This window comes from Balaenoptera physalus (assembly GCF_965194825.1).
Source record: "Balaenoptera physalus genome assembly, chromosome: 5".
Classification (NCBI taxonomy): domain Eukaryota; kingdom Metazoa; phylum Chordata; class Mammalia; order Artiodactyla; family Balaenopteridae; genus Balaenoptera; species Balaenoptera physalus.
The window spans coordinates 66,132,443-66,156,696 of record NC_138884.1 but is presented as its reverse complement, the minus strand read 5'-3'; the positions used below and the strand labels follow the sequence as shown (position 1 = coordinate 66,156,696).

At 33.4% G+C, this 24,254-nt stretch overlaps 3 long non-coding RNA genes across 3 annotated transcripts in view; all 3 read left to right on the top strand.

Moving 5' to 3' along the window:
* The window catches only part of LOC309661908, a 34,836-nt gene extending 12,975 nt beyond the window's left edge, over positions 1–21,861 (top strand). Inside the window, exon 2 of the long non-coding RNA XR_014264359.1 lies at positions 6,063–21,861. This is a non-coding gene — a long non-coding RNA (uncharacterized lncRNA). The remainder of the gene's footprint in view (positions 1–6,062) is intronic.
* The window catches only part of LOC309661923, an 865,375-nt gene that overhangs the window by 538,020 nt on the left and 303,101 nt on the right, over positions 1–24,254 (top strand). The window lies entirely within an intron of this gene.
* Positions 1–24,254, top strand: part of LOC309661915 — a 550,870-nt gene that overhangs the window by 456,970 nt on the left and 69,646 nt on the right. The window lies entirely within an intron of this gene.

Below are 24,254 nucleotides of genomic sequence, written 5' to 3'. Positions count from 1 at the left end.
AACAATTTTAATTCAGAACCGTTTTTTCCAGCAAAGACATTGTTCCTGTGTGGAGGAAACATTCAGAGCCCTGTATAGCTTCAAAAGAATAACACTCAAATATATTTTCCTCAAAAAATTTCTGGAATAATTTTTCCATATCACCAAGAGTTGAGCAAAATATGAACAAAGGAATGGCTATGAACATTTAACAGCTAAAAAACCAAGATAAATGTGTGAAGGTATTAAAGTCTATTGGAAAGCATAGGGTTTTAATGCATTTAAATAACTATTGTAATTATAACTCCAAAATAGAATGTTTAAGTATAAAAAAAAACTTAAATGATAAATTTATTTTTTAAATATGTTTCTTGTGACCTCAAGATAAATTACATGTGAACTGAGGAAAATGTTAGGGAAGAAATGTAAGGAAAATGAGTAAGAGAGACTAAAAATAAATGGTTTAATTTTAATACTAATAAACCCGTTTTTTTAAAAAAAATTCAAAATCTTTAATTGAAATTAGCACCCTACGTTTTAAATCACTGCAGAGAGAAGTGCCAGTAAAACAAAAAATGGAACAAAAAGGAACCCAAAAAAGCATAAAATAAAATCATACATTGGACCAAATATAAAGTTATTTAAGTAAATATGAGCAGCTTAAATTATTTAATTAAAATTTAAGATACTCAAACTGAATATAAGGAAAAACTATTCATTGTTGTTGGTTCATAGATGATCTCTTGTAGAAAATTATCTTTCAAACAAAACCTGAGGGATAAGAAAGTTTGAAAATGATTTAGATAATATTTGAAATGATGGAAATACAAGAGGAAATGAGAAATGAGAAAATACAAGAAGAATTCAGCAATGGGATAGAATGTAATATCCTTCTGACTTCTCTGCCTGTGAAATTTCTTCTCATTCTATAATAATCTGCTCTAATGTCACTTCTTCAAGTATTTACGAATAGGCCACGACATTAAAAAATGAATGATGTTTTCCTTGCATTTTTGTATTACTTCCAAGGTAGCATTTAGATTTGGTGATACTTATGACTCCTGTACCATATAAAGTCTTTAGTGGCGGGAAACATGCACTAGTAATTTTTGTTGTCAATGTCTACAGTAATTTGAGGTGTGTATATATGCAAACCGTGTTTTTGAATTGAGTTGAATTGATTTTTTAAAAGTTCTCAGCCTCCTTACTCATAGGTAAGAACTTTTCATACTTTGTGATTGTGTGATAACTACTTTATGTTAGAATTACGTCTAATTAATATATCTTTGGATGTGATTAGGAATGTTTTTAAACTCTAAGATCATCGTATATTTACTTGCAAAATGCTAAAAATAAAATGCATATTTTTAAGTATCTTTGCATTTAGAAGACCCACAGATTTTCAGTCTGGCAACACAAAAATACATTAAAATAATATAGATTTTATAAATAAATACACAGTGCATTTTCCCTGTATTCTTTACTTTCTCCCATCTTCTTACTAAACAACCTTTAATGAGTTATATTTTAGAATAGTAGCAAAACTGAGACACAATTTGGGCAAACTGCTTTAAATCTTTTTAGCTTAACCTTAATGAAATCACAAAAACAACTGTGATATCAAGGATTAAATCTACATTGGTACTTGGACCTGGGTTTATGTTTGTTTGTTTGTTTGTTCTGAGTGGAATACATTTTTCCTTTCAGGTTATTGAAAAATGTTTGATGGTATATCCTGAGTATCAATTTTAAATAGAAGTCTAAATTAAAAAGCAGAAAAGAAAAAATAAACCTTTTTTAGTTATGAGTAACTGAAATCATCTCACTATTTTATTTAAGCAAAAAGCAGTTAACTTTTAGTTAATAACGTATTAGAAAGACATGCATGAAATTCTAATGAAGCTGTGCATGTGTATAATTACTATTCAGATTTGCACACAACTACTGGTAAAATTGCTGTAATTGTGTTTGCAAGTGTGGCTGAAAAAAATGACTAATGCAAATCCATTTTCACAATTTTTACAATTCTTTCTTATAACCATTTCTAGAACTGAGTTTTTCATTGTTTTCAAGTCAGTTTCAGCCTCAACCTTATAGTCCAGTCTGTTCACACGTGCCTTAGGTTGGAAATTGCTAATTAGTGCAGACAAATTCATTTATTCATTCTGGTTCTTTTTCAGGTGTTTAGGTGCTCTAAGTTGAGGGAATTTTACTTTGGGTTGTAAAGCATTTTCTTTGCATTCTTTCGGTCTGAATTGCAGTTCTCAGATCTGAAATAAGGAGCTCAATTAGAAGACATTTTAGGTACCCATCGATTATATTAAAGCACAGTGGTATTTCAGGTCATGCATCTTCCAGAAATGAAGACTCTATAATTTGGTTAGCAGTGAAAAGAAAATATTAATTGTTCCATGTTTGTTAACCTGAAGCATATAAATTAATGGTAATGTTATCCCAAAATTGAACACCTGCCCAGAGCTATAGGACACAGACACAAAAAATCTTAAATGCAAACTCTGTATCTGTGAAAGAAGTGATGAATACAGCTAAGTCCAACTTGTAAAACTGGTGAAGATTAGTTTGTTTCTTCAGAGGTCTCTGCTTCTCTGTGGAATGCCAGCTTAAGACAAAGATGTATTCAGCTCATGACTCAAATATTTTGGGAGTTCTGCTGGAATTTACATTGACTAAGAATGCTGTGGGGAAATGATTCATCCTGAAAGAAAACTGTGTCTAATTATGTACCTTCTCCCAAACTTTATATTCTATCGTTCAAAAAAAATCATTGTCTTTAGTTATTTATGTATGAATTACCTGAAAATCATAATATTATTAATACTATTTATACATGTAGAATAGCATAATTATGTTATCATAAGCATTATTGGAAGGTGACTGTTTCTTCTATATTTGCCATTTAGTACAAAATATACAGAGGAAATAATGCTGACAAAATTTCTAAATAGGCAGGTGCAGAGCTATTGTTCTTTCTATCATATAGAAAAATTAACCCTAGGCTTTCTCTAGACAATGGATCCCCAAAGTTTTTTGATAATACAACCCACCATTAAAATATTTTTGGACAAATATCCCCAAATATGTTTATTTATTTATAAATTGTTTACACATACTTCTTTACTGATGCAATATGTACTACATTGTAAACCATCACAAAATACAAAGATGTTATAAGTGATTAAGTTTAAAGATTTTAATAATTACAGATGTACATTTATACTTCAAATTGTCTTTTTGATGACTTCGAAGTTTTTTACAAACCTCTTGTCATATCATTTAGACCATCACTGTTTTTGTGTGGCAGGGTGGCAGACCAGAAGATTGAACTTGATTGATAAGTATCAGTTCTGCCATTTTCTGATATTTGTTCATGTTTGGATTATTAATCATATATTATCTTTAACATATGTTTATTTGGCAGAAATATTTGTAGGCCACTTGTCCATTTGTAAGTATTGTATTAATTAATTAAGCCTATAAAATATATAGTATGTAAGTCCATTCAACTGTGCACATGCAAACTTCAATAAGTCAGAAAATTCTCAGCAAATAGAAGTGTGGCTCTGTCAATCTCTCCAGGATGTGGAACTTCTACTGTTTACGCAGGAAACATTGCATGCCATCTGTGATATGTGACAGAAAAAAAAGGGACTAAGTAAGGAACCAGTGTTAGTCTGCATATTCAAACTCTCCAAGGGATTGTCCCCAGTTTGCAGGCAGCCTCCTTAGACCATTCGTCTTCCAACTGGGGTACAGATAGCCTGGGGTTACAAGATACAACAAGCTCAGATGCTTTTAAGGAAATTCATTTTCTGATCCTCACTTCCATATGTATTCTTTCCTAAGACAGATTAAGGTTTCTGAGTCAAGCAGCTTCTTTCCTACATCTCCCTTCTCTAGTACATTTATCTACACCTTATATTAAAAGGATAGGTTTGAATAAAATTCTGTGGAGGCATTGGGATTGAACATGATCTAAAGAAGTAAAGACCACATAGTATTATACTTGTTCATGTATTTCTTTTTAATTATTAATGTTGTGTTTCAAATCATTATTATATTTAGATCTCACTGTATGTTATTAAAAGACTGACATAACCTGTCCATTTTAAAATGGCAATATTTAATGAGCAAAATTTCAAAAGTTTTAGCTATTTAAACTGTTAGAATTTAATTGTCAACCTAAAAATTTTCTTGAAAATACTTGTTTTATTCTAAATTATTGTAGGGGATATATGAGGGGAAAATACTTTTAAAAGACACTGCTTTAGCCGGGCACTAGCCGGGCACTATCATTTTAGCATCAGCGTATATTGGAAGTTAATATTTTTGAATGATAAGATACAGTCAGATTTTAGCCACCAGATAATAGTGTCCTGGTAGGAGAAAGAGGGAGGGATGGAGAGAGAAAGAGAGAGAAAAAGAGAGAGAGAATAAATATGAGAGAAAGACAGGAGGCTTTTATAGCTGATGTAAAACTGATAGTTATTTATAGGTTTAATTACTGATATGCCTGAATGCAATCAAGAATAATTCTGTGTCATGTCTCCTAGATCTTCCTAATGGATCATGTGTTTGAGGAGAGTCTTCTATGTCAAAGTGATTTTTAACGTAATTGTTTTATTATAATTATAATTACTATTATTACTACCACTATTACTGTTACTACATGGATGTTTAGGGTATAGGACAACTGACCAATTTTTCATGGGTCATTATATGCCACAGTCCATATAGTCAAATTTTGTAAGACTGTATGTGAGTTTTGCATTCATTCTGGATATGCTTAACAACTACTACATTATCTTTAACAAATATTATTTTTTTATTGTAAAATCTTGCTTTTATCATTGATGCTTCCAAATAGTTCCAGGTAGCAAGTTGCTATTTTCATAACACCTCTGCATTAAATTAAAAGGAAAACATCACTTTAAGCTCTCATTGTTTCTAATTAGCAAGAAAAAGAAAATTTTTCAATAAATAGAAATCACACAGATGCATGCACATATTGCATTTTAGAAGGAAGACATAATGAACCAGAATTATTCACTTAGGGAACATGGAAAAAATAAATGATTAAAAATAATCCCATTATACAAATGCCATGGTCTACATTGCTGTACTCTATGAGTATGTAGGAAACCAGAAAATATGAAATTCAATTCAAAAGGTAATATTTTAATAAAAGATAGAACATTTTGTTATGAAGATTTTGTCCTAGTGATGTTTACTGAAAAGTTTTTTGATAATGATGACAGTTTTTATAATTTTTAATAGAGATATTAAAATAAGAAGAATAGCATTGATGACACTGGATGTTTTATGTTTTCTTTGTGTCATTTACTTTATATGTGTTATTATTCCTTCTAATATATACATTCTTTTGACTAAATTTCCTTTGTACTACCTACTTGTATGTAATGTGCAATGTATCTCTGACTATATTTTCTCTGTTTTTTCTTCCTCGTCATACAACTGGACTATTTTTTCCAGGCTCCTTTTCAGTGATGTATGGCCACTTGGCTTAGGTTCAAGTAATTGAATAGGAAGTAATCAGCTTTCCTTTCTGGAAGAGACAATAAACACATGCTCCTTCTTAATACCACGGCTATGCTCTTGCCATCAGTTGACTGAATGAGGAGGAATTCAAGGATTTAGAGGCAAGCAAAACTATGATCTGGAAGGATCCTGGGGGTCCAGATGACTCTGTAGAGCAAGGCTCCCATGAGGGTCTGTCCCCTCTGTGATATAAGTGAGAAATAAACTAATTGTATAAAACCAGTGTGATATAGTGGTTTGTTTGTTAAATCAGTTAGCCTACTCTGGCTAATACATCATGTCGTGGGTGACTTTGAGCCATAGGTTAATTAATACAACCTTATCTTAGGTGCTTGTGATATCAAGCCATCCTTCTTCTCATTGCCAGGATACATTTTATATCAAACAGCTGTTGAATAGCTGCTTATTTCTAAATCATTGCTTTGGTTCACTATCCTATTATAGTTCCTATTATGATCCCAATTCCCTCAATATTTTGATGTTTGTTTTACTCACTTCTTTTTCAGGTTTCCCTCATCTTGGAGTCCCTGCCTTTTCTTCTATACAAATCTCAACTTTCCGTCCAGATTCTAATAAAGTTCTACAACCTTTCTAAGCCTTTCCTGACAATCCCCATCCTTTTTTCATGTCAGACCCTTCTCCACAAAACCCCAGTCCCATCTCCTATCATACTGACCCCTCACTCACATTGTCCTTCCCTGCTCCTTTTCTGATATGCCAAGCTTATTTCCCCGATGCTTCTTCATTTATTTACCTATATTCCTGAAACTCTATTAACCCTAAAATCCCTCATAGTTTTCATTCTTATTTCATTCAGATCTCTTACTATGTGACATGTCTCAGAACAGAGTTCCCCAATTACCCTGCTTAAATTAGTTCTCCCAAAGGCTATCATTCTGCATCTCCTTATTTTGCTATATTTTTTCTAGTGTTTACAATCTGATCTGATATGTGATATATCTGTTTATTTATTCATTTTCTGTCCCCTTCCCTAGAATGTAAGCTTGCCCAGAGTAGGGGATTGATCTATTCTATGCTCTATATCTAGCCATAGAACAGTGCCTGATATATAAATGGGGTTCTATAAGCATAGAATGAATGAATGAATCAGTGAAGCACCCTTCTGAAATTTTATATTAATGGTGGTTAAAACCAAAACCACTTTTGGTACCTTTCAGATGCATTGCCTCATTTGAGCCTCTCTCTCTCTCCCTCTCTCCCTATTTCTCTTTCACATATTTTATTATTTAGAGATGAACACAACAAAACTCAAAATTACCCTCTTATGAAATTGCAGAGGTAGAATCCACGACTTTTGACTCTGGACCCTGAATGATTACCACAACGACATACACACACCATCAAACAGTATGCAGATTCAGTCTTAAATGTAATACCTAATTATTACTTCTTTAGTATTTGCCCATTATGTTAATATGATTTGCTTCTTTATAACTACATTGTAACCCTGTTGAAAGAAAAGATCATACCTTAATATTATGGCAAGAGCTTGCATTTGCTCAAATATTTCCACTGATTTACTCACTTATTATTTGTTCAGAAAATACATTCCTTATAGCTCAACACAGTATCATTTAAAATTTTTGCTTTAAATATAACATGATTCCTTGATTACATACAATATATGTTTTACACTTTAAGAACTATTTTCTAGCCGTTGTTTAATTAAAATATAAACAATGGCAGTGTTTTACATTCAGTGCAAAGCAATAAAAACTGAAAGCTCTTACTTGTTCTGTGGCATATTTACTTAGTCTGAAATGAATACTGTTTGAATAAATTCATTGAATAAATACATGACTAAATGGAATTTTGTCATGCCTTTTCTTTCTTTGAGTGACACACCATGTGCCACAAAATGCTGCTACCTTTCACACATTGGGTGGCCTTCATTTATATTTGAACATTTTTTTCTCATGCAAAATGTTCTCAAATAGTTGTAAAGCAGTAAGAGGAATAATTTAACATCATGGTAATAATTTATGCTGCACTTTTTAAACAAAATGCACTATTCTCCATTAAGTCATGTAAACTATGTATAGGGTTTACATTAAAATACAATGCTTGCATTGAAGCACAAGAGAAAGCTCTCCTAGGGATTGGCTTGTTTGAGATTTCTTACATACTTTTACACTCTGCTTTTGGATTGTAGAATCATGTACTTTTTGATTCTTAGGGATGGTTTCTCTAACTAGCTTTTGCCAGGCAGTGCTAAAACTTTAACCATTCAGGATGTTTTCTAATCACCTTTTCTAAAAGGAAAAAGTGACTATATATTTCTTTAATCTTTGATTCCAATTATCAATTGTACTTGAGATACAATTTTCCACTCAATCAGAAACTTACTCCCAGATAGATGTTTCTAAAGTAATACCCTCTTTTGCAACTCTTATCCCCACATCCTCCTTTATTTCCCTTCACAGCCCTTATGCACCTGATATATATTAACTGTTTTATTTTCTTATTCTCTGCCTTCCTCTTCTAGAATGATATGCTGCATGAAACCAGGCACTTTTGTCATTGCTTTTTCAAAAAATTATCTTATCTCTAAGTCCTAGCATATAGTATGATCCATCAACATTTCTTGAATGAAAGGATGAATACATAGATGAATTCAAGTTTAATTTCTAGTGAAATGAAAATTAGCTATGTTGAATCTACCAAGTTTCAAAAAGATTCATCACACTTGTATGATATTTCAATCCAGAATGAAAGCTAAGTTACACATACTTTTAAAAAATATGATTAAAAAGGACCATAAACCTGTCCTCTAATTATTTAATTGCATAATCTTAAAATTTAAATATAAATAAATCAGTTAACTCATTTTTTAATATTCTTTAAAGTCACATGTCATAGCTTATTCTTGTTCTGTCACATACATTTCTGGCAAAGATGATTCGAGTTCTCATTTAGAAACACTGGCAACTTATTTTAAAATAGCCTATTTGTTCTTCTCTTGCTAGATGTGTGAGACACAGAAATAGAACACTGTGTGATGGAACAGATGCTGTAGCAATGGTGAGTTTATATGAGGATGCTGATGACAGATGCCACCTTAAAGCATTAGCCAATAAAAAAGCACGGGTATTACACTACTTACAATTACTCATATGAGCTGGGCCGTGGGCAATCCCAACTGCACAATCTCACTCTCATGTGCTGTAAGTGATCTTGTATTATGGATATAATAAATATCCAAAATTAATTTAAAAGGAAATAACGAAAATTGTATTTTACGGCATGTAGCATGAATCACCTCAGGTTTTTTCTTAGGGAAGTGCTTTATTCTCTACGGCAAGAAGAAAGAAACTAAAACCAAAATTTATTCAAAACAGAATCCACTGGAGATAGTCAAGTAACTTTGAAGATTAAACCAAGAACACATTTTTCAATAGAGAATATATTATTTATAACAGTAAGGAGTATATTTACTAGGATTATTTTCCCTTTTTTTGAACAGCTTACAAATATGAACAGTTGAAATCCTACTAAAATTAATTGGAGGGAATCTCCAATTATTTTCTTAGTGAGGAATTATGTTTTATTCTACATCACTAAAAATAAATGTGCATTTCACTTAAAGTAGTTTTATTTAGATAGTTTGAAAATAGTCATTCAAGGACACTTTTGAACCTGCATATGTAAAATAATTAAATTGAAAACCAGTCAATATATTTTGGTCATCTTACAGTCCTGCCAGAATTCCATTTCACCAGGTTTTCTATTTCTATTATTGATTATTTCAGCAGCAGAGGTAACTCAAATGAACAAATTATATTTGCCTTGTTCAATTATGTCAAGTTTGGATGGCTCAAAACACAGATTCAGAGAAAAGAATTTGGGTACAAAGAATGTATGTGAGAGAGGATCCCAGGAAGTGCAAGTAAGAAAGTGTGAGGCAGGGAAGAGAAGCTTGGGTTATGGGCACTTAGCCCTCTAAAGACCCTCTGGAAAACGATATGGAACAGGCTTCAGAATCATCCTTCCAGAAAGGGGAAATCTTGTTATTATTCATTGACCACCCCATTCCCCATTGTTTCAAGGTTCAAGCAAGTTCTTAGGTACCAATAAAGTCTTCAACAATAATGTATTGTATTCTTAAAATTCACTAAGGGGGTAGAGCTTATGTTAAACATTCTTACCATCATGCACCTACAAAATCATCATCATCCTCATCTAGGGGAAGGGAGGAAACTTTGGGAAGTAATGGATCTGTCTATGGTATTGATAGTGGTCAGCGATGATTTCATGGGTATATACTTATCCCAAAACTCAAGGAGTTGTGTACATTAAATATGTACAGCTTCTTACATGTCAATCATACTTCAATCAAGTGATTTAAAAAGTCCTCACAAGACAAAACTAAAGAAAGTCTTACCTAAATAGACATTTCTCCAAAGAAGATATACAGATTGCCAACAAACACATGAAAGGATGCTCAACATCACTAATCATTAGAGAAATGCAAATCAAAACTACAATGAGGGATCACCTCACACCAGTCAGAATGTCCATCATCAAAAAATCTACAAACAATAAATGCTGGAGAGGGTATGGAGAAAAGGGAACCCTCTTGCACTGTTGGTGGGAATGTAAATTGATACAGCCACTACGGAGAACAGTATGGAGGTTCCTTAAAAAACTAAAAATAGAACTACCATATGACCCAGCAATCCCACTACTGGGCATATACCCTGAGAAAACCATAATTCAAAAAGAGTCATGTACCACAATGTTCATTGCAGCTCTTTTTACAATAGCCAGGACATGGAAGCAACCTAAGTGTCCATCAACAGATGAATGGATAAAGAAGATGTGACACATATATACAATGGAATATTACTCAGCCATAAAAGGAAACGAAATTGAGTTATTTGTAGTGAGGTGCACGGACCTAGATTCTGTCATACAGAGTGAATTAAGTCAGAAAGAGAAAAACAAATACCATGTGCTAACACATATATATGGAATCTAAAAAAAAATGGTTCTGAAGAACCTAGGAGCAGGACAGGAATAAAGACGCAGATGTAGAGAATGGACTTGAGGACACGGGGAGGGGGAAGGGTAAGCTGGGACGAAGTGAGAGAGTGGCATGGACATATATACACTACCAAATATAAAATTGATAGCTAGTGGGAAGCAGCCGCATAGCACAAGGAGATCAGCTGTGTGCTTTGTGTCCACCTAGAGGGGTGGGATAAGGAGGGTGGGAGGGAGACGCAAAAGGGAGGAGATATGGGGATATATGTATATGTATATGTATAGCTGATTCACTTTGTTATACAGCAGAAACTAACACACCATTGTAAAGCAATTATACTTCAATAGAGACGTTAAGAAAAAATAAAATATAATTGATACTAAAAAAATAAAAATAAAAAAATAAAAAAGTCTTAAATGAAAAGCTGAAGGTAGGCTGGAAACTGTCAACTAAAACCACTGGTGAACTCATTTGGGGTGAAAATATATGGGATAGGGAATGAATGGCATCTACTACAGAGATTTTTATCTTTTTGTGTCATGTATCAAGATTAATGACGTTTGTGTGTGTGTGTGTGTGAATGCATATGTTATGATATCTGTATGTTTGTGTATAATTTAATTTTGCTTTAACACAAACATTTGTTGAAGACTTAAAAATCATTGCTAATAAGTTTCCAGAAATTAATGAGTTCAACACAAATGGTAGCATATGAGACTAGCTCTTGATATGTTAATTTTGCTATTAACATTTTCTTCTTATTATAGAAGTACAATACTTGTATAGAAAGGTCTCTTAAAAATTGAGTTAACAGAAGCATCATCACTGAATATAAAGATGGTTTTCATTTTAATTGTTTTCATCCTGGTGTTCCTTAAATTTTTCCCTCTAAAATTCCCCACGAAGAATTTCTTCTTTATCAAATGAGCAGGATTAAATTCAAATTAACTTAATTGCCTTGTAGCTTATTATCAAAAACTAGATTTTTATCTGCCAATATAGAATTTAGAATATACTGCTAGTTTCCTATATTTACCTTGAGACAGTTCATTTTCTTTCCTTTTTCATTTGTTGTTAGTTTTTTATTGCTTTGTTTTGTTTTTGTTTGTTTGTTTCTTTTTTTTGGCTATGTCAGGGGTCAGGGAGAAAATAAAAAATAACTTGCTAATTTCTTTGGAGCAAAAAAGAATCAGTATAGCTTGAAGTGTGCTCAGATCTGCTTTCTGCCATCTCTGGAATACTTGCAGTCTAAGCTCATATAAATGCCACTGAGTGAAGGGAAAAGGTCAGGAGTGAGCTTGGGGTTGACCCTTTGTTCAACTTTCAGTCATGCTAATCTGTATACAGGCCTATCCTTTGAGGCTTCAGCTCTTCCTTGAAATTCTCTGCTTCAGTTTCATTCATTTTGAGAGAAAGAATATTTTCTGAAACTCTAGGATATATTTAAGGTCAGAGGCAAAGCCAAACAGGTAATGTCATCAGGTCCTTTCCAGTAATAGATACAAATTTACTATGAGCCACTGTACTGTCTTCATATCTCTTTTCTTTCTTTTAATATAAAAAATATAAAGAAGGAAGTAACTATTTTCTATGTCCCTCACAATCAACAGGATAATCACTTTTTCTAAACAATACCAAAACTTTCAATCAAATGACCAAAACTTATAGAATTTTTGAAAAAATTATCAGTAGTTCCTAAAAACACATTAGAGGTATGAGTCTCTGTTATAGATGTTGTGTGCATGTCCAGATGATCCCTTTCCTATTGCTGTCAGTCCACATGGAGTGTTATATTATTTTTTAAACAAATCTTTTGTCTAAAGTGTATATGCAAAGGATTGAAAGAGATTCAAATATAAAGTCAGCCAAGTAATCTGCAACTCAAAATTAATCTTGAAGAGCTAAAACAACTCTACTTAAAACAAGTAACAGCTAAAGTGCCAAGTCTGAGCCATAGTCTGAGGGTAGGGTTACAGAACTAAAGTACAAATACAAAATTGTCCAGGCAGTAGGTGGGGTACAACAAGGATACAATTAGAAAATAATTGGAATAGATCAAGATTAAATGAAGTGGTACCTGGACCATAGGCAAGAAAGGACATACAGGGTTTACCACTTGCTTTTTTTCACTTAGTGAACTTGCTGATGCATTGTCTTAAAATAACAGGAGATTTGAGGTGAAAAATTTGGATTATTCTAAACAATTCATGAAAGAATGTGGGGATTTTAGGAGTTTGAGATTATTTAGAAACCCAATGAATGAATTGAAACAATGATTGGACTTCTTATAGTCAGGGAATGTCTATCTCAGGGTGACTATACTTTTCTACTTTTCTGGAAGCCTACATTGGCCTTCCTAGAAGCACATCTCTTAAAGGTATGGACTAGAAATGAAGAATGAGTGGGGTTCTGCCTTTCTGATATTCAAAATTCTAGGACCCAGTGTTCTTCTGTGGAGAACAGGGTTTAGTCAAGAATTTTTCTGAAGTACTGTGTCACTTTTACTCTCATGGAAGAAGACAATCTCTACTCATAGCTTTTACTGTAAAATTGTTTTTAAGCACTAACAGTGGGTGCATAAGACGAGCAAAAAAGGATTGCCAATAAGGACTTGTTTAAGTTAAAATTTGAAGCCATTAACCTATGGCTGTTCTAATTGCTATAGCTTCCAGTTAAAAAGATAACATATCGTACTTCATAATAAATATTACACATATCATTTGGAATGGGCAAATAGAAAGTTTAATGAATTCATAAACAACACAACCAATAAAGAACAAGAAATTAATGAACTTAAATGTGAACATATATTCCAATGCTAAAAAAAAAAACAGTTAAACTCATTGGGGAAATCAAATGTGTGAAGCATGGCACTATTACATATACAAATAAGATAGCACATTCATTGCATATCACTTTATGGTTAATCTTATGACTCAATTTGGATAGGCTCTGGTGCACAGATGTTAGGTCAAACACCAGTCTAGACATTTCTGTGAAGGTATTTTTTAATGTGATTAACATTTAAATTAGTAGGCTTTGAGTAAAGCAGATTATCCTTCATAATGTTGGTGGGCCTCATCCAATCAGTTGAAGGCCTTAAGAGAAAAAGATGAGGTCCTCTGAAGAAGAAGAAATTTTGTCTCCCAACTCCCTTAGGACTCAAGACTGCAACATCAATGCTTTCCTGGGTCTCTAGCCTCCTGGCCTTCCCTGCAGATTTCAGACTTGCCAGTCGCCATAGTTGCCTGAGACAATTCCTTAATATCTCTGTCTCTCTTTCTCTTTCTCCTTATCTCTCTATCTATCCATCTATTTATCAACATGCACACATACACATACGTTGGTTCTGTATCTCTGGAGAATTCCAACTAATATGATCATTATTAAGTATCATAACAGTAAAATAAAGGTGACTAGAACTTCAGAGAGGCACTGTGAGGTAGGAAAGAGCCAGTAGACCTGAGTCTAAATTCTGCTTATCTTTTATTAATTAAGTGTTTTTGAGCAGTTTATTTAGCCTTTCAGAGGTATAGATTTCCTGATCTGTAAAATGAGATGGTAGGTAAGGGGTGGGTAACAAATGCTACAAGAGATATTAATATGTTTTGAGGATTGACTGGGAAAAACACGAGAATTCTTTAGAACAGTGATTTTATACAGTAGGTGATTAGATGCTATTCTTTTTCTCTATGGTAGAGAAGAATCATAAATACTTATACTCTTTTGTTAAAATTATTAATTCTAGTGTCATGAGATCAAAGCATCTTAGAATTGTAAAGGTGTTCTTAAATTACTGATAACAATGACTTTAGTGGCAAATAGTGGAAACTGTTGTAAGCAGTAAATGAATACATTATTTTGATTGTAGCAGACTAAATTAAAAATCCATGAATTGACAGTAAAGGTAAATATATATATATATACACACATATATATATATGTGATGAAAGAAAGCTCTTTGCAGAAGAATGAGACATATATGATGATTTATAAATCACCATTTTTACAACATTCTATGCTATAATCCATTCAATCATATATAATTAGTGGATGCCAAAACCATTACATGAAAATGTATTAGAAAGCAAGATATGAATGGGGTGCCCATTATCACTCCACATATTAATTGCAAAATATAAATTTAAAAAAAACACCTTCTAAAGTGATCAACTTCAAGATCATTCATAGAATTGCATCCTCACACCATGGTATTCCTGGTTAGTGCATTAAAAAGTATCCAAAATCACCTATGAAATATTCATCCCCTACATGTTTAATCTGAATCTATTTCGGCCTCAAGGTCTAACGTTCACTTATTGGGAATAAAAGAATGAGGCTAACATCACCATCAAGCAACATATTCAGAATATGGGATATTCTCCAAAATAACTGGCCTGAAACAGTCAATGTCATTAAAAAAAATGAGAAGACTGTTACCTTTTGGTACAAGATATAAAGGTAAAGGAGTATGTGTATCTTACAATAGATAAGATTTTATATTATTAATAATTGAATCATTTAAAATTTTGGAGCAGAGAACTGACATAATCACTTGTGCTTTTTTAGAAATGTCACTCTTACAGCAATATGGAAAAAATAATAGATTCTATTGAAATAGTGCTGTAAGAGAAGAAGAACCTTAAGTTAAGTCTAAGTCAGGAACAATTAAGATGTGAGATCCTAGATTTGGTGCTCGGTTTAATGTGATTTTTGAAGAAATGGTGAGTCAAACATCTTAGAATTGTGCCAGTCACTAAAACAGTAATGCAGAGGGTGGCACAAGTCAAAGTGAGAAACAATTTCCATTTTGGACTTTTGTGCTAAAGCTGCCTATGTGAAATCAAGGTGGAGATGCCTTACCCCACAGACAGAATGTGAGCATCAACTGCTTACAGATGGTGGTTACAAATTCAGGTGAGGATGGAATCTTCTATGGCTATATAGAACTAGAAGAGGGCTAAAAACAAAACTTTGTAGCACGTTATATTATTTTACTTGTTGCTGCTATAACAAATTGTCACTAATTTAGTGGCTTGAAAAAGCACAAATTTATTCTCTTAAGGTTCTGGAAGCCAAATGTCTGAAGTGCGTTTTATAGGATTAAAATCAAGTTGCCTGCAGGGTTGTTTCCTTCTAGAGGTTCCAAGGGAAGAATCTCCTTGCCTCTTCCAGTTTCTAGGAGACACTTACATTCCTTGGCTTGTGGCTACATCACTCCAATCTCTGCTTCCCTCATCACATTCTCTTTCTTTCTCTGACACTCCTCTTCTGTCGTCAAATTTCCCTCTGCCTCCTTATGTAGACCCTTATAATTATGTTTAACCCACCCAGATAATCCAAAACAATAGCCACATCTCAAAGTCCTTAACTTTCATCATATCTGCAAAGTTCCTTTTACTATGTAAGGTAACATATTCACAGGCTCTGGGGATTCAGATGTGGACATCTTGGGGAGACCATTATTCAGCCTACAACGCACATCGACATGCAGATTCATGGATTAAGATATTTTCTTTATGAAGACTGATAAATAGAAGCCAGAGAAAAAGGAAAAAGAAAAAAACAGAGATACTTTTGCCATATTAACCAAAGGTGGTAACATTACAACAGAGCACTTTCCATACAACTGCTATTAGACATTGCACATATGCTTCCTGATAATACTGATAACACTTCTCTGCAAAACTCTTGGCAGATCTGAATTTAGTTAACTGGAGTTTTCTCTCATTTTCATGAACATTTCTAAGTAGAATTTATATACTCTTGGGAATGCAGATCGTGGAACATGTTCCAGGATTTACTAGATTATTCAAGTACAGGCACTGGCATTCCAATTAGACCACATGCATCCACATATGTTACTATGAGTAGCATTTTATTTAATCATTTTACTAATGACTATTGAATAGCTAGTAAGTGCCAAGTATGCTAGACACATAACGTTCACTCTCATTAAAAAGTTTACATTCTACAGGACTTGACCAAAAACCATGGGTCATACACACACACACACACACACACACACACAGGTATTCAAATCTAAGATGCCATTGATTGTAAAATACAGGCTTCTTTTATGTAACACTAGGAAATTAAAACTTATATTATTGAACTATACCACAACACTAAAACACCATTCCATTTATATTAAGATAAATCTCCAATTCCAGAGATATTGTGGAAATTAATGTGTCCTGAAATTGATAAAATGTTGTGATTCAATATACTGTGTATTGCTGTGCCCATATTAATTGAAGTAAGGAGATTAGTGAAGTTTAACAGGAAAGGATATTGTCCAGTTTTACTCAAAGGGAAAGAAGTTATCAGGCCATGACCAAAAAGGTTGCTTTTGTTTGTTTGGTTGTTTATCTGTTTTGTCCTCTTGGCTACAGATTCAAAGATATATTACACCAAAGAGAAGGGAGATAAAAAACTTAGATCTATAGTTGATTTAGATCTAATCTCCAGAATTTAGACCTACAGAATGAGAGAGATGTAGCAATATACAACTGGACAAATGGGGACACTGAAAAGTCAATAGTACTTTGTATACTTGGTTTGCTTAGATTCTTCTCTGGGCTCTGAATTGACTCTCACATAGGTTGAATCCGCTAGACAGCATTGTGTGAGCACGGGCTTGAAGGGTGAGAAAGTAGAAGACAAAACTCAAAGAAAACCATTGACAAATGCGTGGAAGCATGAAAGAAAAGGCCTCTCTGGAAAATTTAAGTATTTAGTATTGTTGATACATCCACTGTGCCAGGCCCTGGTGGGGTTCTCAATATTAATGATGTTACTGATCACGGCAAGAGCACACTGATGATTCGCAGCCTTTGAAATGTTGTATATTTGAAAACTACATGCGTTTGTATTCAAAATATAAAATCATGTTTTTCAAATAAGCTTTGGAAAATGTAAAATAAAAGCTGAATAGTCTCACTGCGGTCAGTGTTATTGATCATATGGAAAACACCCAATTTATTTATTTTGAACTTATTTTTAGTAATTTACAATTTCAGAATGCAATATGATAATATATTTACAGATAGTAGCAGGGGAGCTGGGAGCAAAAACCTAGTCTCATTGGTTTCCAATACCTAAGCCCTTAAACTATGACTTCTCAGGTCCAAATTCTAGAATCTTCGATTTCAAGTCAATTCTGTTTAGGAAAAAAGAGCAAAAAAGAAACCCAACTAAAAAGGATAATAAAAGACCCAAAGTTATTTCTGTTAGAGGATATATTAATCTAACATGAGCAATTAATTAGATTTGATGGTCTCTGTTTCACAGAGAAGAAGTGGAAGAAATAGGATTAGTTCCTACGAAAAGAGTATTCTCTCTGTGGCTCTATCATTATCATCATCATGCCTGTGAGTACCTATCAGGAAACATTACACAGTGAACAATAAGGAGATAATTTAATGTTATATGTCAGGTAAGCTTCTCTGGGAGATATGCTGGAACTACAGGAAGACATTAGGCAGGTAAAACAAAGACAATGTTTAGATTGGTAGTAAAAATGCTAATTCCATTGTCAGAAAGGTCATGTTCATAGTCAACAACTGTTCGAATAGAAGCTTTAAAGCAAGGCTCAACTAACTTTTCTGTAAAGAGCTAGACAAAATATTTTCAGCTTTGTGGTACATATGGTCTGCACTGAAACTACTCAAGTCTCCCATTGTAGCATGAAAACAGCCATAGGCCATATGTGAATAAATGGGTATGGCTGTGCTCTGAAAAACTTTATTTATAAAAATGAGGGAGAATTAGATTTAGGCTTCATACCTTAGTTTGACAATTTTTGTTTTAAATGATTTAGATAAATGTAAGCTATATCCAAAATAGAAGTAAGAGCCAGAAAGGTGAGCAAGCCATTGTAGTAAGTGGTCAAATAGCCTAGGCAGTAGTGATTCTCAGAATCAGATAAATCTTAATTCTGAGTAAACTATCAGGTTTGGCCAGGGAAGTTTTCTGAATCCTAGATGAAAAGGATAGGCTAAAATTTAGGATTAGACTCTAACCCCAGTTGGGGAAAAAATCATCTAAATAAAAAGTCCATGTTAAGGACAGATAAAGAAGACAGTGAGCTCACTAGAGTACACTGAGCACAGTGGCTCATAGTGAGAAGAGAGGTACACCATGATAATTGCAGCTAAGTTTGTTTTAGATCCCGTCTCCTGTTAGCACCATATCCTAATCAAACATGCCTGTTCAGAAATTGGTTAAAGGGAATTCCCTGGCAGTCCAGTGGTTAGGACTTGGCGCTCTCACCACTGGGCCCCTGGGTTCGATCCCTGGCTGGGGAACTAAGATCCCACAAGCTGTGTGGCGCAGCCAAAAATAGAAAAAAGAAAAATCCTCAGTATGCACCAGAGTAAGCAATTTTATTTATATTTAAAACATGAAGAGCTGAGTCGACTCACGCAGGAATTAAATATATTATTTTATAGAGTCTCAATGTAACAAAAATGAAACATGTGTCACTAATCCACCTTGCCAGCTTATACAGCTTTTGAGAGTGAAAGGTTCTCAGTAATAACATTAATTATTATTAAATATTACTAGCTTAGTGTTGTAGAGAATATAAACACCAATACTTACAGCCTTTTGGTAAAATGTACTTTAATTTTTTTAGGACATTGTAGAGTTGGCTATCAATTTCTAACACAACATATTGTAGAATTGCCATCAAATAATTTTTAGAACTAATTAGTGCAAGCCATTTTCTCTCAAGTGGCAAATGTTCCATTTTCTGTACTTTCCTCATCTTTACCACCTGCTAGCAGTGTTTTAGGCAACAAAACAGCAGTGTTCTCAGCAGACAGTAGAGCATGCTCCAAAATGTTAGCTATTCAGATGGTTCACAATAAGACAAAACCTTGAAGACTATGATAAATGATTTTTATTTCTTTATTTTCATTCTTCCTTTCCTCTTTAATGTCCAAACACTGGATTGTAAAGGTGATTCAAAACTCTATTTGGGGTGTACATGTGAACATATAGGAGTATAATTTTAAAAATCAGATTAAAAATATAATTAAATATATCTTAATCTATACATTTATTTGTTGAATCAATTCTCTGACATCCAAAGATTAACTTTCCTTTCTTTGCATTATTTTATGGTTCCTGGTTTTCTAATTATTTTTTCCTCCTGTGAACAGGGGTTCTTTTTTCTCCAGGTGGAAAGTGTTCAGGCTGCTCTAAATAAATACCATACACTGGGTGGCTTACAACAGCAGATTATTTATTACTCATAGTTCTAGGTCTGAGAAGTCCAAGATCAAGGTGACAGTAAGGACCCTCTTCCTGGTTCATAGACAGCTGTCTTTTCACTGTGTCTTCACATCGCATAAGGGGCAAGTGATTCCTTTGGGGTCTCTTTTATAAAGGCACTAATATCAACCATGAGGGCTTTGCTCTCATGACCTAATTAACTCTCAGATGTGGTACCTCTTAATACCATCATTTTGGGGGTTAAGATTTCAATATTTGAAATTTTGGGAACACAAACTTTCGTTTATAGCAGAAAGTTATCCTCAGTATTAATTATGTTCTTTTTCTTTAAATGAAAATTTTTTATCAGTTATAAGACAATTTAATAACATAGAAACATTTTGAAAGGAGTAAAACAACTAATACTGAATAATGGCTCAATTTAACATTATTTTGAATACTGAATGAGTCTGTTTAAACAATACGTTTAGAATGAATTGTTGGTAGAAAAATGTATTCATGACTTTCTAAATTATTGATATCTTATATGTACTGTTTATTTTGCATTTCAAAGGAAGGTAAAACTCCTGATTAATTTTAAGATAGAGCAGAAGGCAATGTTTTAACCAATATATAAAATAAGATAAAATATTTGAATTGATCTTTATACTAGTAAGGGAATAAATGAAATAAATGGTCACACAGTTTTAAAAATCTGAAGTTATAAATGCCCATTTTTCTTCAAGGAAATAAACATGACTACAGATTGGTCAGAGTAGGATGATATTCACTTGCAACTTTAAAAATAAAACTGTGTGGGTAGGTCTCATTATTTTATTTGAATTCTACTAGAATGAAGTAAAGACTTGAATGAACTAAGAATGTAAAAAATTACATTATACTGCTTCAGTATTTTGATATGAAGAACAGTTAAAAGAAATATATTTACAAGGGCAACCCTGAAAGTGTCCAAATATTCATTTTTTTCTCACTGACCTAAAAAATATATGGGGAAATTATGAAACAGATGATATTATTCTACATACTGAAAGTTCAATTTAATTAAATAAATTTATTTAAGCGCTTACTTTATTACTTTATTAAATTTATTTAAGCACTTACTTTTCAAAAATAATGTGCTAAGTGATGGGAATTTAGAAATGACTCAATGCCTGACCTCAAGGAATTCAGTCTATCAGAAAGACAGACAAGTTAAACCAACCAATACATTACAGTGTGATAAATGCCAAAAGGAAGGGAGGAAATAGCCTAAAAGTCCATAAAGGAGGTACCCCAAACAACTTTTGATAGAAATGGGATAGCTTGGGAAAATATTCCTAGAAAAAGTCAACTGAAAAAAGTTTTAAAGGATAAATGACACTCATTTAAGCAGACAGGTGGAGAAAAAGTTTCCATTCCATGTTGAAAAATGTTTCCCAACTAAAGGCAGATATATTTATATGGATCTATAAAATCATGTACATGGTAGTAATTTTTTTCAGGGAAAAAGTTGACAGGTGCATTTTCTTTCAATTGATTTTGGAAATATTTTATGATAAATAACACTGATTTGGGTCCTTGCAAAATAAGAGGCACTCAACCGATTTGGGAGAAAAGGAAATGATTATAAGAAATTAGTGACAAATTAGGATACTTTTTTATTTTTACCTGGATTACTTTACAAAATTATGTGGAGTAGCTTATATGCAAATAAATATTTTTAGAGGTTAATGGAGCTTAAGTTTTTGCAGTTTAGTTCTCCTAACCCTCCTGCAGATAGAAATATAAGACAGAAAGAAAAACATCTATTTGAAGGTGATGTAAAATGATCAAATCTAGCAGAAACTGGAGGGGAGTCTGTCCTTACGTAGAAAATGGAACAAATGAGATTTTCAAATTTGCAGGTTTTGGCTGAAGGAATCTTCCATTTGAATACTGCTCCTGTGGTGGAAAACCATGACCTTACTAGCTTAAGGTGTCAGAGGACAGAGCTTGGGGTTGGGAAAGCATTTGGAAACTTATGGAGGAAACTTTGGAAAGAGAGAGTTGGATAGGAGATGGAAACAAAAAGTGTTTAAAAACTGCACAAATCCTAATAAAACACTAAATTTTTCATGCATGGAAGAGAATGCAGAACACCCTCAAAATGTGGTAGTTCAAACCTGAAAGATCTGGGTGGCTGTTTCAGCTGCTGCCCATGCAAGGGAGACACAAGCTGAGTTCAGACAAGTGAAATACCTGCTTAAAAAAAAAATCAATCCTCTGAAGAGAATTATAACAAAATGTAGAGCCTCTATAATGACATAAATATAAATATAAATGTAATATCTATTCAGAAATCATGAGAATGCAAAAAAACATTAACATCTGTACAGAGAAAAAATGTAGTCAATAGAAAACCTTCCTGAAATTATCAGGGTATTGCAATTAGCAACTAGGAGTCTAAAGTAGCTATTAAAGTATGCTCAATGAGTTAAAGAAAACTATACTCATATGGATAATCAGATGGGAAATCAACAAAGAAATAGAACTATAAAAAAGAACCAAATCAATGCAGTAAGGCTAAGAAGTACAACTAAAATAAAGATTTTACTGAATGAAATTGATAAAACAAAATAGGAGGCTGCAAAAGAAAACATCAGTGAACTTGAAGATAGATCAGTTGAAAGTATCTAATCTGAATAATAGAAATATTAAGTACCTAAAATATATGTAATTGAAGTCCTATAGGAAAGGACAGAGGGAATGGGGCAAAAAATTACTTGAAAATATATTATAGCCCAAAATTCATAAATTTGGAGAAAAAGCATCAAACTACAGATACAAATACTTCAAAAAATCACATCATTGTGAAATTATGGATATAAATAGATAAAGATAAACAACTAAAAGAGGCCAGAGGTAAATGACATATCACAAACACAGGAACAGGAATTAAAATAACTGTTGACTTATTAGAAAAAAAGGTGGGGTTTAGAATACAACAGAACAACATATGTAATATGCTGAACAAAAGATACTGTCAATGGGAATGCTGTATCTAGAAAAATAAGTCTTCAAAAATGAAGGAAGAAAAAGACATTTTATTGTAAACCAAAACTGAGAGAATTCATTCCATTCAAACTTGCATACAAAAATGCTAAGGAAGTTAATTCAGAGTGAAGGAAAATAACACCAGATGATAACTTGAATATACATGAAAAGGTACAGATGTTAAATGTGAGTAAATAAAAAACCGATTTTGTTTCCAGCCAAAATGAAGCAAAAGAGACCAGATTTACCTTCCCACCCAAAACAACAAAGAATCCAGACAAAATAAATGAAACAATGAAACACATCCAGCAATGTAAAAGTGATCCCTGAAAGATGGGAAAGAAATGAGATGTGCCATATAATTGCCTCAGCCTACTGTCTGAAGAACATAAACTCAGGCAGAACTCAACTACCTCTCACTAGAGGAGATAGATTTGGAAGTCCAGGAGTCTAAGGTAGCCAGAGTTCACAGTGCAGAGTACAAGAGAAAAGTGAGTGAGTGAGCGAGAGAGAGAGAGAGAGAGAGAGGGAGAGAGAGAGAGAGATCTGGATTTCTGCAGTGCCTGTATAATACTAACTTGTGAGTACATATATGGAAAATACCTGAGTTCAGAAAAAGAACCACCAAAAATGATTAGAAATAACAATCTGCAAAGCTCAGAGTGAAGAATATTGCTTGTTCTCAAAAACCAGTGTGGAGAGCCTCATAATTCATGAAGTAAGAGATGGAATACTAAAAAGATCTTACTTAATGGTTTGTAAAATTAACACCTGGCTAAACACTGATCTGCCTCTACCTAATGAAGTTTAAAGACAATATCCACAAAGATCAAATGGTTTTGAGTAACTTAATTGTGTCCTGGAAGCAAGCTCAATATTTATAGGAATACAAAAAAAATCCATCATCCAACAAGGACAAACACACAATGTCTATCATCTTATCAAAAATTACCATGCAGGGCTTCCCTGGTGGAGCAGTGTTTGAGAATCTGCCTGCTAATGCAGGGGACATGGGTTCGAGCCCTGGTCTAGGAAGATCCCACATACCGCGGAGCAACTAGGCCCGTGAGCCACAACTACTGAGCCTGCGCGACTGGAGCTTGTGCTCCGCAACAAGAGAGGCCGCGACAGTGAGAGGCCCACCCACCGCGATGAAGAGTGGCCCCCGCTTGCCGCAACTAGAGAAAGCCCACGCACAGAAACGAAGACCCAACACAGCCAAAAATAAATAAATAAAAAAAATTATCATGCACCCCAGAAGCAGAACAATCTGCCCATAGCAAAAAGAAAACAAAAATCTATCAAATAATCCTAGGTATGACACAGATGATAGTAGATAAAGATATTGAATACATAGTGACAGAAAATATCCAAAAATGAAATACAGAATAAATAAAGCAATATTATTTGCCACAGCCAAAAACTTGGAACAGCTCTAACG